The sequence below is a fragment of the Eurosta solidaginis genome, chromosome X, assembly GCF_040869045.1.
Source record: "Eurosta solidaginis isolate ZX-2024a chromosome X, ASM4086904v1, whole genome shotgun sequence".
Lineage (NCBI taxonomy): Eukaryota > Metazoa > Arthropoda > Insecta > Diptera > Tephritidae > Eurosta > Eurosta solidaginis.
In genome coordinates, this window is record NC_090324.1 from 143138119 (window position 1) to 143148563 (window position 10445).

General features: G+C 42.0%; 1 protein-coding gene across 12 annotated transcripts in view; it reads right to left on the bottom strand.

The window, feature by feature from the left end:
* The window catches only part of PIP4K (phosphatidylinositol 5-phosphate 4-kinase), a 1849876-nt gene that overhangs the window by 1709267 nt on the left and 130164 nt on the right, over nt 1-10445 (bottom strand). The window lies entirely within an intron of this gene.

Genomic DNA, 10445 nt, shown 5'->3' on the forward strand with positions numbered 1-10445 from the left:
CTAGTTCACGATCATATGCGCTATGGCGTTGTTCTGTTGGGGTAAATTTTTGTAAAAAAAACCTAATGGTATCGACTTACCCTTCACTAATTGCTGTAACACGGGACCGACTGCGACGTCGGAGGCGTCAGTCATTAAAGCTATTGTGGCATTTTTCATGCGAAACGTCAGAATGGCCACTTCTGCCAGTTGTTGTTTCAGTCTCGCGAACGCTTCTCTTGTTTCGCTCGTCCAACGGATCTCGGTTTTATCTCTTTTCTTACATGGTTGTTGTTGTTGATGTTGTTGTAGCAGTGGCGGTTCTGAGAGCAGTATTTTGGCAGGCCTGTAGCTTCTTCCAGTGAGTAGTTTTTAGGATTGTCGACCATATGGGGGACGCGTAGCATGCAATTGGCTGGCGTGTCAAAAGCTTTTGACACAGTCAACCACGGCCTGCTACTCCAAGGCATAGAAGGCTCACACCTTCCCGCTTGTCTAAAAATGTGGACCGCTAATTATCTGAGTGGTTGGCAGGTGTCGGTTCAACTTAGGAACGAATCAATTCAATTGAGGAATTAGTTTCTAAAATAAATAGCTATCTCCCCAATCTTTCCGGTTTATTCACCTGCTTACGACGTGGAAAGAACAGATGCCGCAAATATCGGACGTACGCGTCGATGGTGTCACACTACCGACTGTCAGTCACCCAAAGATCTTACGGGTAACATTCGATAATACTCTAATCTTCAAGGCTCATGCCACCGAGATTGTTTCTAAAGTACAAAGTCGGAACAAAATCCTCAAGTCGCTTGCCGGCAGCACATGGGGAAAAGATAAAGAAACGTTGTTAACCACGTACAAAGCAATTGACCGGCCGCTCATGAGCTACGCGTCACCAGTCTGGTCGCCTGGTCTTAAAAATGCACACTGGAAAGGGCTGCAGACCTGACAAAATGCTGCAATCAGAACTGCCACCGGATGTCTCCTTATGACCCCCGAACACCATCTACATAGTGAGGCCAAAGAACTCAATATTAAAGAGCACAACGAATTGCTGAACAAGCAGTTTTTGCTTAATTGTCACAAACTAGGACATCTTAGCAAACAACTGCTTGATTTAGCACCGCCTCAATGGGGATTAAGGGAACATCTCCTAAAGCACTATGACGAGATCCGGCACCTGCCAACAGAGCCGTTTGATCCAGGCAAGCATAAGCAGCCCCTTAGCCATATCCACACAGAATCCGTAAACGCCTTTGTCAGGGCTCGCCCGGTGACCCCTGTTATTAATATGCAATATCCCACCCTTGCAGAAGAAGAAAGCACATTACCAAGAGAAACACGAGTAACCTTGGCCCAACTTCGTTCTGGATACTGTAACAGGTTAAACTCGTACTTGTCCAGAATCAACCCAGACATACGTAATATATGTCCTGCATGTGAAAACTCATCTGCTTTGCAGATGCCGTTCGGAGCCGGCATAAAACATGTAGGTCCCGTCCGGCCAATTTGTAGGGAAAATCAAGAGGAGCACGACGCAAATTGGAAGAGAAGCTCGGCCTTAGATCTCTTCGGAGGTTATGGCGCCTTACATTTATTTTTTTTTATGTGATGTGTCCCCACATGACGCCAACCATCTTTTCAATTGCAATGGACATACGCCTGTAACACTTATCTCCCTATGGTCCGCTCCTATGGAAACAACCAGTTTCCTTTGACTCCCGTTAGAGGACTTAGATGGCAATTTGTGAGTGGTCGCGCCCATTCAATGGGGCGAAGCACTGTTAATACAACAACAACAACAACAGCCAGGACGGGCCCGGTGTACCCCGTTATTAATGTGCAACATCCCGCCCTTGCAGTAGAAGAAAGCACACTACCTAGGGAGACACGAGTCACGAGGGACGTCCAATCCCAGGGCCACAAAAACAATTGCGTCCTGGCCTCCCTCAATTCAATTTTTTAAAAATAGATTGAATTTTTTATTATTGTATACACTTTAAGAATGTATACAGTCACCCGTCACTTACCCCTAGAGTGACGACGTCTCCCCCGCTGCACTGCAGAATTCTGCAGTTAAACTGTAATGGATTAACTGGGAAGATCACGGAGATAGTCGATTCCATGAAGCGGCACAACATCCGTATTGCTGTGATTCAAGAAACCAAACTAACAGCAAAATCTGCTCTGGGTATAACGTCCACAGAAAAGATCGCGAGAGCGGAGATGGAGGCGGTCTTGCGTTTCTCATACACCACTCAGTGCAATGCAATTTGTATGATCCCCAAACCGGCGGCAGGGACAGTGCCCTTGAACGTCGCGGCATATCTATCCGGTCAGGCGGTGTAAACCTAGAAATCATCAACATCTACATCCCTCTTGTCACCTGTTGCCCCAGTGAATAGCGCCCTGATATCAGAGCAGTACTCACTGGCGATAATCGCATTATCTTAGGCGATTTCAATGCCTATCACGGCATTTGGCATTCTAACCTTCAGGCGGACAGCAGGCGTGAGATGTTGACGGATCTAATAGAGGAAGCGAAGTTCTGCACAATAAACGGAGATGGTACGAAGCTGTCACAGTCGCCAGATCTATCCATTGTGAGCGCAGGTCTAGTAACCTGCGTCAACTGGCAGCCGATGGTAACATTGGCATCTGAATTTTGCTCGAGCGAACCGCCGACTTCATAATTACCGGGAACGGCACTTTCATCAACTTTAAGCAAGGAATATGGGATGACTACAAATCCTTTACAGACAATCGCTTTGCTGCCCTCCCTATCCCGACTGATGCTCGCCAAGGGGAACGTGCTTTCCGCATGGTCATTGAATTCGCCTGTTGTTGTTGTTGTAGCAGTGCTTCGCGCCATCCAATAGGTGTGACCGATCACAAATTGTCATTCATATCCTCTAACGGGAGTCCAAGGATACTTGCTGTTTCAACAGGGGTGGACCATAATGGAAGGGGTGTTAGAGGCGTTGGTTCCACATTACAACGGTTGGTGTCATGTGGGGCCACATTGCAAGCAGGGCATACATTTTGCATGTCGGGGTTGATTCTGGTAGGTAAGAGTTAACCCTGTTACAGTATCCAGATCGAAGTTGAGCTAGAGTGACTCGCGTTTCCCTAGGGAGTGTGCGTTCCTCTTCTGCAAGTATAGGGTATCGTTCTTTGAGTACAGGATTCACCGGGCAATTCCTGACATAGAGGTCCGACGCCTGTTTGTGGAGTTCACTGAGGACCTGCTTTTGTTTTTTGATTAATATAGCTGAGTTCTTAGGTGCCGTATTTCTCAATAATGCTTACGGAGATTACTCCTTAAGCCCTTGGGCGGTGTTGGCTCATCAATCAGATGTCTGTTGGGATGCCCAGGTTTCTGGGTATTCAACAGGAACTGTTTGGTTAGCATTTAACTTCTCTCCCTGATGGGGAGTATTCTCGCCTCATTATGTAGATGGTGTTCTGGGGACATAAGAAGACAGCCCGTTGCGGTTCTGAGGGCAGAATTTTGGCAGGCCTGTAGCTTCTTCCAGTGAGTAGTCTTTAGGCTTGGCGACCATATCGGGGACGCGTAGCATGCAATCGGCTGGCCAATTGCTTTGTAAGTGGTAATGAGCGTTTCTTTATCTTTTCACCAAGTACTGCCAGCAAGAGATTTAAGGATTTTATTGCGGCTCTGGATTTTCGGTACAATTGCGGCTGCATGCTCACCAAAATCTAGATACTGATCGAACGTCACACCCAAGATTTTGGGGTGTAAGACAGTCGGTAGCGTAGTGCCATTGACGTGGATGTTCAAAATGGTCGACATTTGGGACGTCCATGTTGTAAATAAGGTCGGCGATGATTTAGTCGGTGATAGTGTCAGGTTTCGCGAGGTAAAAAAAAACTGGAGAGATCAGGGAGGTGGCCGTTTATTTTGTTGAATCCGCCTCGGCTCGTTTTATTCCCGCCGGAAGAATTCCGGAAATCCGGCCTCAATTCCCGGTGGAGGCCGCAAATTTAGCGATAGAACGTAAAATTATAAGACAGCATGCCGCCGGTGACCCCCAAATTAGGGATATAAACCAACGCATCAGATTGCTTGTGTACGAACACAAGCGGGCGATGTGGGATGAGCATTTGAAAAATTGTAACCTCTCTGCCGGTGTGGGTAAGCTTTGGTCCACAGTAAAGTCCCTATGTTGTCGTTGTTGTAGCAGTGCTTCGCCCCATCCAGTATGTGCGACCAATCACAAATTGTCATCAATGTCCTCTAACGGGAGTCCAAGGAAACTTGCTCTTTCAACAGGGGTGGACCATAATGAGAGGGGTGTTAGAGGCGTTGGTTCCACATTACAATTGAAGAGATGGTTGGTGTCATGTGGGGACACATTGCAAGGAGGGCATACTTTTGTATGTCGGGGTTAATTCTGGATAGGTAAGAGTTTAACCTGTTACAGTATCCAGATCGAAGTTGAGCTAGAGTGACTCGCGTTTCCCTAGGGAGTGTGCGTTCCTCTTCTGCAAGTTTAGGGTATCGTTCTTTGAGTACAGGATTCACCGGGCAATTCCTGAAATAGAGGTCAGACGCCTGTTTGTGGAGTTCACTGAGGACCTGCTTGTGTTTTTGATTCATATGGCTGAGTTCTTAGGTGCCGTATTTCCTCATAATGCTTACGGAGATGACTCCTTAAGCCACTGGGCGGTATAAGCTCCTCAATCAGATGTTTGTTGGGGGAGGCGCGATCGCCCTCGCTCTGATCTGGAACTTATGCAAATTATAAAATTTTGTTTTAATTACATATAAAATTTTAAAATTTTTAGCGTTTATGTATGTATAATCTATAAGATCGTCCTAATCGGCCCCACTTCGGTTGAAATATTTTATGAAATGAATAGTTGAGCTATATATTCGTGTCCAATTTCCATTTGTTTCGCTGTGGGTAAATCAGCAGAAAAAATGTAACGCTCTGGTATTTGAAGAAAGAATTGCGTACTTTTCGCTGAAATTTGGCAGCTTTGGTCACTATTTCATGATCACGGTTGCCACACCACATCTTTTTTCTGGACAAAAATTCCTTTTGAAAAAACAAAAGAAGGACCAATATTTTTAAAATGTCACAAAAAATTATTTATATAGGCCTTCGCGAATTTCAGTCCCTACATCGCGTTAATGTGTTACTATTTGGTAGCAGTAATACATTCACGCTAGGAAATCTCCATTATTTTGGGAATTGTAGCACGCTCTGACTTATACTATACATAATTCTACATAAAGATAAAAAAATATTAAGTCAACCTATAGTTCTTTGGACAGCTCTTAGTAGTTGATGGAACCTATCTTCCTCCGGTCCGAAATTCGGTTAATGCAGCAGAAATTCTTTGAAAGTCGACAGCTCGTACTTTATGAACAATGTGGAGAGTTGCTTAAATGTGGATAAATTTAGTAGTTTTCTCATAAGATAACTAAAAGAAATAGTCATGAATTAGCCTAATTGAGACATTTATGTTTCAAAACCTGTATAAGAGCTTTCAATACACAACCCGAAAAAACGGAATAATAAGATATCCTTTCCAACAGGTTATTTAGAGTTCACAATAAGCGTAAATTTTTCATGAAACATAAACTTTCTCATCAAGATCAATAAAAAATGAGGGTTTTCCCAAAACAAAGTGAACACTTGTTATTTTCATCTTATAATTATTTAACCGGAATTTAAGCTTAACTTATTGCTTTGCATTAGAGGTTCTGAGTATGTTTGAGTTTTTCAAATCATCGGCGTCTTAAAACCTGGTTGCGTAGTGTAATGAAAGAGGAGCGATTAACGGGCCTAGCTCTTTTAAACTCGCATATTGACATCACGGTTGATACTGATAAAATTATAGAACGATTCGCAAAGTCAGGAAAGAGGAAGATTGAATTTACAATATAAAACAATTTATCAACATTTCAACACAAACATATTGTAACGAATTTTGTGAAATTCCGCTTATCTGCAACCTTCTACCAACGTCCGTATCGCTAAATTGTTGAATAAATAACTCCAATATTCAATAGTCCAAATTGTCTTTATTAGACTACTTTGAAAATACTTCACAATAACACTTATACTTCGCAACTGATAGCGTGCTTAAATCAAACTGATTGCTGCTTACTCAGCTTTCGCACCTTTTATACTCTCTGCTGTCTCGTTCGCATACTTCTAGGCGTTTCTTCTTCTAAGATTTACTACTTGGTCACCAGCTATAAACTTACCAGCTATAAACTACATATGCACGTTTATAGCCTCTCGCATATCCATATGCGCGTGTATATGTGAGTAATACTTCCACCGATGATTGCATACTTTTGTGAGTATCTCAGATATATGCATGTGAATTTGTAGTTTATAGTCTCTCGCATGGCCATATTCGTATATGTGAGTGATACTTCTCTGATGATTGCATACTTTTGTGAGTATCTCTACGCTGCTGGTTTGTACATATGTGTATACATAATGATTGATTTGTTTATGTACATACAATTGACTGCTTAGTATCGGCTTAGAGATGAAAGTAGCTGTGTTTTTTTCACATCTATATACGTTTGCGCTTAAACTTTATATGGACTGCTAAGCGACTCTAACCTCTGAAATTGCTACGCATAAAATTAGTACTACTAAATTTCAATACGCATTATACTCAGATGTAACTGAAATATGTGCCTATGTTTCACCCTCTGCACTAATCCTATGTATTCTATGCGCGTCCACTATTTATCACAACTGATTCAGCTATATGTTATCCAAAGAAATACAACAGAGGGTTGTGCCTCCGCTTTTCGGTACACCCTGTGATGTAGCTAGTTGTTTAACCACTGCCGCTAGATGGGTCTCCTACGCATTATCTAAGCGAGGATAGACGTTAACGTATAAAAAAAAAAAATAAATGTAAGGCGCGATAACCTCCGAAGAGATCTAAGGCCGAGCTTCTCTTCCAATTTGCGTCGTGCTCCTCTTGATTTTCCCTACAAATTGGCCGGACGGGACCTACATGTTTTATGCCGACTCCGAACGGCATCTGCAAGGCAGATGAGTTTTCACTGAGAGCTTTTCATGGCAGAAATACACTCGGAGCGCTTGCCAGTCACTGCCGAGGGGCGACCCCGCTTAGAAAAATTTTCTTCTAAATGAAAAACCTTATTTCTAAAATTTTGATGTTGCTTTGCCCGGGAGTTGAACCCAGGGCATACGGTGTGATGGCGGAGCACGCTACCATCACACCACGGTGGCCGCCACGTTAACGTATACGCGTGTAAAAAAAAACACGGCTAGTATCCCTTAGTGTTGCTAATATGTAACGACAGCCTTTTAACAACCTACGCCCCTGTGCGCCTACACGCACGCGCACCATTGTCTCTGCAAATAACAATGCCAATTGTCTGCAGAGCAACTGCGTATTATGTGTGTATGTGTGTGAATATAGACCCAATCGTTGTAGCTAATATGTTGGAAGCCTTCCAGGAAATTTGAGTGACTTTCGGATAAAGTGGGTTGACAGTAAACCGAAAACGGTAGTGGCAAAAGGAAAAAGTTGTCTATAAAAGGGCCACCATCCCGCTTTTCTCGATCACAAAGTTTTGAATACGGTGCCACAACGCGAGTGCAGTGAAAGCGAAATAAAAAAAAAGTAAATGCAAAAAAAAAAGTTAAATAAAATAAAAAAAAAAGTGTATAAAGTAATAAAATTTCAAAGTGCGAAACCGTAAGCTACCGGTTCGGTGAAAAGTGCCGCATCCAAAAGTAACAGTACACCTGCCACCAACAGATCCAGCGCCACCAGCACCGTTTCTATTGAAGGAAGTCCGAAAGGAAACCAACCACTATCGTCGGTGCTAGGCACCAAAAATCCACCAACGAATCACCACAAGGAGACTCGCTTAAAGCAACGGTGCAAGGCACCCGAACCACACCGCGTCACAGCCACCAACAGACACCACACCGAGTCACAAACACCAATAGCTACAACAACCCACACCGAACACGTAAGCCACCAGTACAACATAAAATACTCTCATTCGTCCAAACCACAAAAAAAAAAGGAAAAAGTAAGAAAAATCGCATCCACACCAAAAGATTGCATACATCCATATTCACAACCACACGCATTTGCAACCAACCACCGAAACATAGATAAGCTACTACTCCGCAGATCCACATTCAAAACCACAACCTCAGAAATACACGCATAACCTTAACCACGAAACATCCAACCAGCAACCACACCTGCCGATCACAAACACACCGGCGACCACCACACAACCACACCAACAATAACCACGCAACACTCAAAAACACCACGACCACATTTCTACATACTTCCTGATACGAAACATTCAAACACAGAAACAGTAAAAGCAACATCCAAAAAATCAATACACGGTAAGCGCAAACATAACCAACGCTGTTAACAGGTGAAAGACACTCAACTCTAAACGCATACAAAGAGAGGGCATCATATCACATCACATCAAATCACAGCAACATATCACCTCGCGAACATCACCTGATACCACATCACGCCACATCACACCAAACCGCATCACGTCTAATCACAAGCATATACCAGAACATATCACATTTTATCGCATTACACTAAACCTCTGCAAACAACATCAAATAAGTTGTGACGGTGAGTAAAATTAGTCGGTCACTGGGGCGGATTGTTGCTTCAAACGGCAAGAAACAGCGGGCGAAGTGGTGAGAAGATCGCCAAGGCAGAGAGCGTGTGCATCACGGCTCCGAATTCGCCACAATAACGCCGGTACCGGACCACCAACCCGAATGTGATACAACACGGCGGCGACCGATCAATACTTTTACACTTTTTTCTTTACAAAACCGTTTCTATTTATGATCATTCTATTATGCTTTCGTTAGTTTTCCTGTTAACCCTACGCATGGATTTCTGTTCGAATGTATACTATTTTTAAGTGCCGATATTATCCTACATATTGTATTTTTTTTTGTACCCCACTTACCCAATACTTACTGCAATAATTCACCCCACTTCTATCAACTTTTTTTTTGGTAAACATCTTAGTTTGAAACAATTGTTAATTTTGATTTCCTTTTTTTCTTTGATGGAAAAATTTTTATATTTCTTTCTTTGAACTTTTGAATTCTATGTTGCAGAAAAATCGCATTTTCTAATTTCTAAATTCCTTTTCGCATCATTTTGTTTTTCACATTCGGAATTTTCCTTTTGTTTGCTTAATTCTTTATTTTCTTTTTTTTCACAATAACTTCGCTACAATAAAAGAAAAATTAAAACACATTTTTTTTACAGTGCACCCATTACATTCATTCGCCAATATTTGACCATTTTGGTTTTTTTTTTTTTTTATTTTTGTGTGCTTTAGTTTCATCACTTTCCTTTTTTTTTTGTTCAGCTTATCATGTTCGCGCACAACTCGCGATAATTTTTACTAAATTTTTTTGTGTTATTAAATATTCTTTTTGTGAATTGCCACGACCGCGAAAATATATTCTTGTGTACTTTCATTTGTATAAACCGGAACTAAAAGGTTCCACGCGGTGGCAATACATAATGGTATGAAAGCACATAGAAAATTAGTGGGATCTTTTTTTTTTCTCTCTTTTTCTCTTTATTTTCAGCTCGATCACTCCAGCCTTGGTACCTAGTCTGCAGATGAGCGCGGCGAATCCAATGAATGGTAATATACATATTGTCTTAAGCTCTCTACTCCTGTTTTTCTTTCATTGTTCAGAACATTGGTAGATATATAATGAATTGATAGGTTTTGGGTAAAAGGGTGTTCCCTTAGGAAGTTTTATTATATTTCTACATATATTTAGAATTTTAATTGATTTTATTGATTTGAATTGCTTTTTGACTTGATTTCTTGTTTTCCTTTTTTTGGTAAAGAGAGTTCTTGAAATAAGTCTAGGTTAAGCGTATTTTAGTTCCGTCATTCTCTTTTTTTCGTTGATTTTGTTATTTGAATTTCAATATTCCTTTTTTTGGTAAGGGTAGATTTTAATAAGCTGATATAAGTCATATCGCTTTACAGAATTGGGGTCCCTAGTACGTAAGTTAATACTGAAATTTTGAAATAAAACATTGTAAGAAAAGGTAATGGTATCTTTTGGAGTTTTTAGTTGAAGTGACTGTAGGAAAAATGTCGGCCTTTTAAGTCCCTTTGGTGTTAGTGTGGGTGTTGCCCTTGCGGCACGACTATGTCAGGATAAGGGAACTCCACTCGGTTATCGGAGTCAAAGCGGAGTTCAAGGTTGTTCATGCCTCATGAACAAGAGGGGTGGGATGACTCCACCTGACACGGACAGTCTTCTCCCGCTTGCTTTCTTCTCCTTTTCTTTCTCCTTATCTTCTACAGGTCCCTATGTTTTTCTCACCTAGGCATGATAATTATAATTTTGTTTTTGTGACTGTGGGTCGAGGACGGTGACAAGAACCGCGCC